Source organism: Arachis ipaensis, chromosome B1 (assembly GCF_059453495.1).
Source record: "Arachis ipaensis isolate K30076 ecotype BB chromosome B1, ASM5945349v1, whole genome shotgun sequence".
NCBI classification, from domain to species: Eukaryota; Viridiplantae; Streptophyta; class Magnoliopsida; order Fabales; family Fabaceae; genus Arachis; species Arachis ipaensis.
The window spans coordinates 51,500,034-51,509,088 of record NC_142436.1 but is presented as its reverse complement, the minus strand read 5'-3'; the positions used below and the strand labels follow the sequence as shown (position 1 = coordinate 51,509,088).

At 38.7% G+C, this 9,055-nt stretch overlaps 1 non-coding gene across 1 annotated transcript; it reads left to right on the top strand.

Moving 5' to 3' along the window:
• Positions 1 to 547: 547 nt before the first annotated feature.
• On the top strand, positions 548 to 653 carry LOC148576545 (small nucleolar RNA R71). The gene has a single exon (XR_015904307.1). It is a non-coding gene; the product is annotated as a small nucleolar RNA R71 (small nucleolar RNA).
• The last annotated feature ends 8,402 nt before the right edge of the window (positions 654 to 9,055 follow it).

Genomic DNA, 9,055 nt, shown 5'->3' with positions numbered 1-9,055 from the left:
AAAATTATTATTAAAATTTTGTGGCCTCTGAGGTTGCTCTCCCCACCCAAAATTTGGGTGATTTCTCCACCCCTGATTGTAGGTCTGAGAATAGGGATCATTATTGGGATTTCTAGGAGCACTCCCCATGTAATTGACCTGTTTAGAAGAGGATTGAGTATAATCATAATTATCATTTTGCACAAAATTACCTATCATGTCATAAGAGACCTCTTGAGGTGGATTTTGGGTGTTGATAGCTGAGACTTGCATTCCACCCATCTGCTGAGTAAGTAGATTTATTTGCTGAGACATAAGCTTGTTCTGAGCAAGAATAGCATTAAGAGCTTCTACTTCTATAACACCCTTCTTCTGAGGAGCCTCAGAGTTTACAAGATTCCTGTTAGATGAGTATAAATATTGGTTGCTAGCAACCAATTCAATTAGCTCAATAGTCTCCTCCAGTGTCTTCTTCTTGTGCAATGAACCACCTGCAGAATTATCTAAGCACATCTTGGACATTTCACCCAAACCTTCATAAAAGATATCTAGTTGGGTCCATTTGGAGAACATGTCCGGAGGGCATTGCCTAGTCAGTAGCTTGTATCTCTCCCAAGCTTCATAAAGAGTTTCACCATCCTTCTGCCTGAAGGTCTGAACCTCTACCCTAAGCTTAGTCAGCTTCTTTGGTGGGAAAAAATTAGTAAGAAACTCAGTAACAACCTTGTCCCATGTATCTAATTTCTCCTTAGGTTGGGAATCTAGCCATAGCTTTGCTCCATCCCTCAGAGCAAACGGGAAGAGCATGAGTTTGTACACCTCTGGGTTCACTCCATTTGTTTTCACAGTATCACAAATCTGCAGAAAGTTAGAAATAAATTGATTTGGTTCCTCTTGGGGAAGACCATGATACTAGCAGTTTTGTTGGACAAGGGTGACCAATTGTGGCTTCAACTCAAAGTTGTTTGCAACTATAGGACGCACCACAATACTTTTTTCATAAAGTTCTGCAGTAGGAGCAGAGTAAGAGCCAAGCACTCTCTTTTGTTGCTCATTCTCATTTGGATTAGCCATGTTGGCATTAGCAGCATTATTAGGATCCATAGTGGATTCTGCAGCCTTGCAAAGTCTTGCTTGTTGCAAACATCGCCTGAAAGTCCTTTCAGGTTCAGGATCAAAGTCTAAGAGAGGTTCCTTGTCTTTGTTCCTGCGCATAAACAGATAAAAGACAAGAAAAGATGAAACTCTCTGCGTCAGAGTGTAGAGAATTTCCAGTGAGGTAACCTATGTAAACAGTTAAAATAAAAATACTAAATAGAATAAATAAATAAATTTCAAAATTTGTAGGCAAAATTAGCACAGAAAAACTCGAAATTAACAAGAAAAATAAACAGGAAAAATTGAAATAAAAATAACTAGGGGACACCAAACTTAATTTTAGAAATTAAGGAAAATATTAGTGCTGTTTATTTATTTATTTTTTTCAAAAATACTAAAGCAAAATTTAAATAAAATTAAAACTAAAACGCCTAATCTAAGCAATCAAACAACAAATAGTTGTTAATCAATATTAATCCCCAGCAACAGCGCCAAAAACTTGGTGCGGAATTCAGAGTCCACAAACTAACTGGCAAGTGCACCGGGTCGTACCAAGTAATACCTCAGGTGAGTGAGGGTCGATCCCACAAGGATTGAGGGACTAAGCAACAATAGTTGATTAATGTACTTAGTTAGACAAGCATAAAATAGTGTTTGAGAATTCAAAAGCATTAAATAGTAAATTCAGAATATCAGAAGACAGGCAAGTAAATATGTTGGAAAAATAATATGGAGAAGGCAGTTAAGGCTTGATAAACCACTGTTTTATGGTTTACATTGTGTTTAATTGAATGGTTTCATCAAGTCTTCACCCACTTATTCATACTAATTGCATGATTTTATAATTCCTTCCTAGTATCATTTTATGGTTGAAAACTTGCTTCCTAGAGATCTTTAATTAGTATATTTTAATTCTCCTTTATACCATTCGATGCCGTGATCTGTGTGTTAAGTGTTTCAGGCTTCATAGGGCAGGAATGGCTTAGAGAATGGAGAGGAAGCTTGCAAAAATAGAAGGAACACAAGAAACTAAGAAGATGACCAGCAAACACCGACGCGCGCGCATGGCTCACGAGAGCGCGCGGAATAGAGAAAATCGCAGCGACGCGTACGCGCAGATTGGAGTCTGCACGAATGACGCGAACGTGTGGATGACGCGTACGTGTGACAAGGAAAATCGTTGAATGACACGAACGCGTGACCTGCATGATCTGCAGAAATAACAGAAAATGCTGGGGGCGATTTCGGGCCGCGTTTTGACCCAATTTTCGGCCCAGAAACACAGAACAAAGCCAGGGAACACGCAGAGACTCAACAACAGATTAGATACACATCTTAGACACAATAGACATATTCTCATTAGGATAGTTTTAGGTTTTAGATCTGAATTTAGAGAGGATTACTTTCCCTCTAGGTTCATTTTACATTCATTGCTTTTGCCTTCGGATATTGAAGAGTTATTACCTCCGTTGAAGATATTATCTTAGTTTGTTTCCTATTTCCTTACTCTGTTAAATTCCATTTATCTTAATTAGTTTGTCACTTACTCTTCCATGTTCTTATTTATTTTATTTAGAATTACAATTGGATTATTCTTATGGATTGTTAATGCAAAGGATCACCTTTACTTTTAATTAATTTTAAGTCTCTATTTTATTTTAATTAATTTATTATGTCTTCTTATATTTTTCTGAGTATTATATCCATGTCAATGGAGTAGAATTTCTAACTTGACACGGGAATTGATTAAGAGGAGACACTTGAGTTGGAAGGCTTAAGTGTTGGTTAAAATTGGAAGTTGTTAGCTAGTTCTGTATTTACTAACGCTAGACCTTCCCAAGGGAGAGGACTAGGATTTGCGAATAAGGATTAGCTCAATCACTTGACTTTCCTTTATTTAGTAAGGGTTAACTAAGTGAAAACAACAACCTTTTTAATACTACACTTAAGAGATCCCAACAAGGATAGAACTTACAATTAATTATTCCCCCAGTCAAGGCTTTTTATTTAGAATATCAATAATCGTTCTTAATTTATTTTTATTGCTTTAATTTACAATTATTTAATTGCTCATTATTCAACTCTCAAAACTCTCAGAAAATTCCTAATTAATAAAATAGCACCCTTTCCTAAAACTCGTTGGGAGACGACCTAGGACTCATACTCCCAGTATTTTTATTTCTAAATTTTGTGACAACTTTTCTAAATTGACAAGGCGGATCTTAGTTGGTTAAGAACTATACTCTCAACGCATTCTCTATATTGATTTCTTAATTAGCCGACTTCTGCTCTCACGTCAAGACTTCAGAGTTATCTATTTTCCGGATTGACTTTTCTTATTAATTTATTTTAATCATGCAAGATTTAATTCATGGCAAACTATATGTGACTAGACCCTAATTCCTTAGACTTTTCTAGTCTCCTTTAACTCTCATCAACTGCCAATTCCTCGGTCAATTAATTCCAATTAGGGGGTGAAGTTTAATTCTAGTTATTATGCCATAAAAATCCTAATTATCCAAATATAAGAGAATTATATGTCACATATCCCGTTAAGTCTAGATAATTAGAATTTAGGAGAAATTTTTTTCAAGCTATTGTTCAAGTAAAGAGCTTTTCCAAGTTATACAAGAACTCAATTAGAATGAGGGTCATACTTCTATTCCACCCAAATTCATAAGATAAAGAACGAAAACAATTCTTAAATTATAAATCAGTACATGAATTAAAATAGAAAAACAATAGAATCAATCCATACAAATAGACAGAGCTCCTAACCTTAACAGTGGAGGTTTAGTTGCTCATGGAAAAGAGTGAAAACTAGGATTCTGGTAAACTGTAAATTGGGTTGAGGTGGAATAATCCCCAGAAGAGAAGTTTCTTTTCTCTTTTATATCTAATCCTAATTAATTTAAAATCTATTTTCTAAAACTAATATAATATCTTTTCCTATTTATAAAAATTAAAGTTTAAATCAGAATTAATTATAGCAATCAGCATTTTCTGCACGTGGCGCATGTCACGCGTACGCGTGAGTCACGCGTACGCGTCGATGGTCTTCTTCGCTTTTCACGCGTACGCGTCAGGTACGTGCACGCGTCGCTGTGCAAATCTCCAAATCACGTGCACGCGTCAGGTACGGGCAAGCGTCGCTCCTTGCTGGTCATCTCCTTTAATTCTTATGCTCCTTCCATTTGTGCAAGCTTCCTCTCCATCCTCTAAGCCATTCCTGCCCTATATAGCCTTCTCTTTTTCTGTGAAAACTGCATCAAATCCAACCAAATGCTACCTAAAATAAACAGAATTGCACACGACTCAAAGTAGTATTCATAGTGGTTAAAAGATAATTAATTATTGATTAAACTCAATAAATTGAATGCAAATTCACTAGAAAAAGATAGGAAAGATGCTCACGCATCATCCATCTCCCTTTAAGGCTTTCTTTTCAGAGAGCAAGCCTTTCATGAATGCCACATAAGGAGCCATTTTCTCCAAAACCTCAGCAAAAGAAATGTTAGTTTTGTAACTTTTTAAAGATTTCCAAGAATTGAGAGAGCCGCTCGTCCTTGGTCTGCTCTTGGAGCTTCTGAGGTTGTAGTGCTTCAAGCTCTTGAATAGGTTCCATAGAGGGGGTGTGTGACAGTGTAACCTCAGCCTCTTCTGGAGCTTCTTTCTCCTCTGACCCCTTATCAGCTTGAACCTCCTTCTTCAATATAGAATCTTTAGCCTTTGATAAGGCCTTACACTCTTCTCTTGGGTTGGAAATTGTGTCACTCTGAGGGTTATCTGAAGATCTCTCAAGTATTTGCTTCTCCAACTTATCCATTTTTATCTCCAAATTCCTCAGTGAGGCTTGGATTTCCTGCATAAAACTTTGTTAGCTTTTGGAGACTTCTGCCACAATAGACACTAAATCAGAGATACTCTAAGGTTGAGAGGCTTGAAAAGGAGGGTTGTTGAACTAATTCTGATTGAAACCACCCTGAGAATTATTGGCATAATTCGGTTGCTATCTCTGAGGTTGCTCTTTCCACCCGAAGTTTGGGTGATTCCTCCATCCCTGATTAAAAGTCTGAGAATAAGAAGTGATACAAAATTTGATGAACAATATTCTGCATAACTATCAGCAAGTGCACCGGGTCATATCAAGTTATAAAACTCACTTAGAGTGAGGTTGATCCCACGAGGATCAAAGGATTAAGCAATCAATAGTTAATTGATTATTCTAGTTAGACAATCATAGTTGGATGATAAGCAACCGGGAAATGTAAATGGTTTGAAATTGAAAGAAAGCAATAAAGTGACTGGAAAGTAAATGACAGGAATATAAAGTGCAAGAAAGTAAAGTACTGGAATATTAAATTACTAGAAATGTAATGAGCTCTACATGCTCTAGAGACAAGACACGACTCACTGTATGTGGTATGGCTGGTTTCTTGGTGAAGACAACTCTCATGCCAGGTGAGAGGCCTTGAGTAGGGACTTTCTTGTCCCTCCAGCCTTTAGGTACTTTCTTCTTAGTACCTTTGTTCTCAGTGCTTGTTGATGGCTGCCCAACACCAAACTTAGAATTGATGTTTGGGGCTTAGTAAAGCTCTGCACTGAAAGAGATGGTTGGAACACTAAGTGTTGCATAGTTATCTCTCTTTTTTCAGAGGGAGAGTTGGGGTGAGGCATCTTGAACAAGATGTGATCCTCCCCTAGTTGTAGAATCAGCTCTCCCTTAGCTACATCAATGATAGCATTGGCAGTGGCTAGGAAAGGTCTTCCGAGGATGATGGATTCATCCTCATCTTCCCCAGTATCTAAGATTATAAAGTTTGCAGGGATGTACAGGTCTTCAACCTTTACCAATACATCATCTACTAAGCCATATGCTTTCTTTATTGATTTGTCTGCCATCTCTAGTGAGATGTTTGTAGCTTGTACCTCAAAGATTCCCAGCTTCTCCATTACAGAGAGTGGCATGAGGTTTATACTTGACCCTAGGTCACACATAGCCTTCTCAAAGGTCATGGTGCCTATAGTGCAAGGAATTAGGAAATGTCCGGGATCCAGAAGCTTCTGAGGTAGCTTCTGTTGTGATGCCTAGGCATCGTAGGCTAGTTTCACAAGCCTTTTTCATTAGTTTTCATTTGGTTTCATGCACTTTCTTAGGCAATAATTAAGCTTTAGATGAGAATTGCATGCATATCTTGATTCAATCAAAAATGGTCAATTTTGTGCATTTTCATGGGATTTATGCAAGATTTACTCGAATGCTATGAATGATGCAAAATCTTGTGATTATGGCAAGACTTTGATGCATTTGTTTGGTTAATGATAGGTGAGGAGAAGCAGAAGAAGAGCAAGGAAGAAGCAGAGAAAGCAACGTTGGTGGTAAAGTTGGTGCCACCAACGTTACTTCAAATATTGCTTGTGGAAAAAGAAGCAACGTTGGTGTCAAAGTTGGTGCCACCAACGTTGCCTCGAATGTTGGCTTGAGAAGGAGTGAGCAACGTTGGTGGCCTAGTTTGGCTCACCAACGTTACCACAAATGTTGGCTTAAGGAGGAGGTTAAGCAACATTGGTGGCCTAGTTTAGCACACCAACGTTGCCGCAAATGTTCCAGGCACGAGAAGCAATGTTGCTACAAGAAAAGGTGCAACGTTGGTGGCCTAGTTTGGCTCACCAATGTTGCCACCAACGTTCCAAGGCTTAGCATGCAACGTTGGTGGCCCAGGGGTGACTCACCAACATTGTTGGCAACGTTGCAACAAAATAATGGTGCCCAACGTTGGTGGGAACGTTGGTGAAACTAACGTTACCACCAATGTGTTCGACAAAATTTCAAATTGAAGTTGGAAAATTTTGACGCGACGCGATGCGTACGCGTGAGCGACGCGTACGCGTGAAAGTGGAAAAATGGCAAGTCTCGCGCACGCATGGGCGACACACACACGCAAAATGGCAAAAAACCAGCTTTGACGCGTACGCGTGGGCGACGCGCATGTGTGACCAAGAAAACGTTGTTGCCACCAACGTTGAGCCCAACGTTAGTGGCAACGTTCAAATGGGCTTTGCATGCAACGTTTGTGGTACCGTTTGTACAACAAATGTTGCCCACCAATGCTAGTACCAACTTCAATTCAATGGCACCCATGCAAGCTTGTGAACGTTAGTTAACTAACGCCCATGCCAACGTCACTAAAAGCCACTCCTAACTTGCTTCAACAAAGGCCAAAGCCCACATCCAGAGACTTGAAGATTGATTGAGAAAGTTTATAAATAGGATAGATTTTGAGTTAGAAAAAAGGCTGGGAAGCAGGGACCCTAATTGGGAAACCCTGAAATCATTTACTTTGTACTTTTCTCTGAGTTTTATGTACTTTCTTTTCTTTTTGATTGAGCAATGATGAACAAAACCCCCATTTCATTATGGGGAGGAGCTCTATTGTAATCCTAATGAATGAATGAACTTCATTTTCTTCTCAATCCGCTTGGGTAGCTATAGGATATCTTCTATGCTTATTGAGATTCACTCACTCCGGAAGGGGGTTTGAGTTAATTGAATGCTTGTGTGAGCCTCGAAAGGGGAATCATAAGCATTAGAATTGGAGCTCTACCCTTCACAATTCTCTTGACCAACACTATTCGGGAGGAATTGAGATCTTGAGAAATTGTGTGGCTTATGGATAAGAGAATGCACTTAACCTCTTCTCATGATAATTAGATCAAGGAATTGGCAAGATTGATTGTGATTAGAGAGATTGGATTGCCAAAGAATTGGGATCCAATCAATTACAATCCGCCATAGATCTACTCATATGATTGAGAAGGAAGTTGAGACCCATTTGATTCACGATGGATTATGATATCTCCAATCCCTAATAAATCTTTCTCTTTAATTTTCTTCAATTTAGATTACCCTGAATTTACTTTCATTGCAATTCTTTACTGCTTTATTGATTCCCAACACCCAAGACCCCTTTAGTTTTCATGCACTTTACGTTTCTATTGCCATTTACATTTGCACTCTCCTTTCTTGCAATTTAAGATTCAAGTCATTTATATTTCTTGCTCTTTAAGTTTCAGCTCTTTACATTTTCCGGCATTTAAGTTCTTGTCATTTACTTTGAAGCACTTATTTCTCTAGTACTTTACATTTTATGCGATTTAAGTTTTTGTCTTTTACTTTCCAGCATTTATTTTCTTGCAATTTATATCCTGCTCATTTAATTTCACCAAACTCTTTCAATATTAGCTTGACTAGATTCATCACCCAACTAAAATTGCTTGATCCATCAATCCCATGGGATCGACCTCACTCTTGTGAGTTTTACTACTTGATGCGACCCGGTATACTTGCCGGTAGTTTGTGAGGATTCAATTCTCGCGCATAATGCTATACCAAAGCATTGAGTTCTTTGGTAAGCACTGGAGGTTCTTCCTCCAAAAGTTTTGTACCAAATAGCTTGGCATTTAGCTTCATCAGAGAACCAGAGAGAGGTCCAGAGAGAACCTTCTTGAGACTAAGAAGAGAAGCAAGAGGGAAGGGATTAATTTGAGAGGAAGATTCAGAAGAGGGAGACCAAGAGATGGAGAACAACCTCCATAATCCACCTGAGGATGTAGCCAATAACAATGGCCAGCATCCAAGGAGAGTGTTAGTTTGTACACCATCCCTAACCCAAGAAATTGTGGGAGCAGTATCCTTACTCCCAATGTCCATGCCCACAATTTTGAGCTCAAACCACAACTCATCACTCTAGTTCAGAATAACTGCCAACATGGAGGAAGTGCTGTTGAATATCCAAATCAACATCTCTCTGTTTTCTTAAGAATCTGTGACACAGTCAAGACCAATGGAGTGCACCCTGACATTTACAAGCTGCTCCTATTCCCATTCTCTCTAAGGGACAAAGCCTCTCACTGGCTAGAAACCTTCCCAAAGGAAGCATTACCAACTGGGAAGACTTGGTGAGCAAGTTCATAGCTA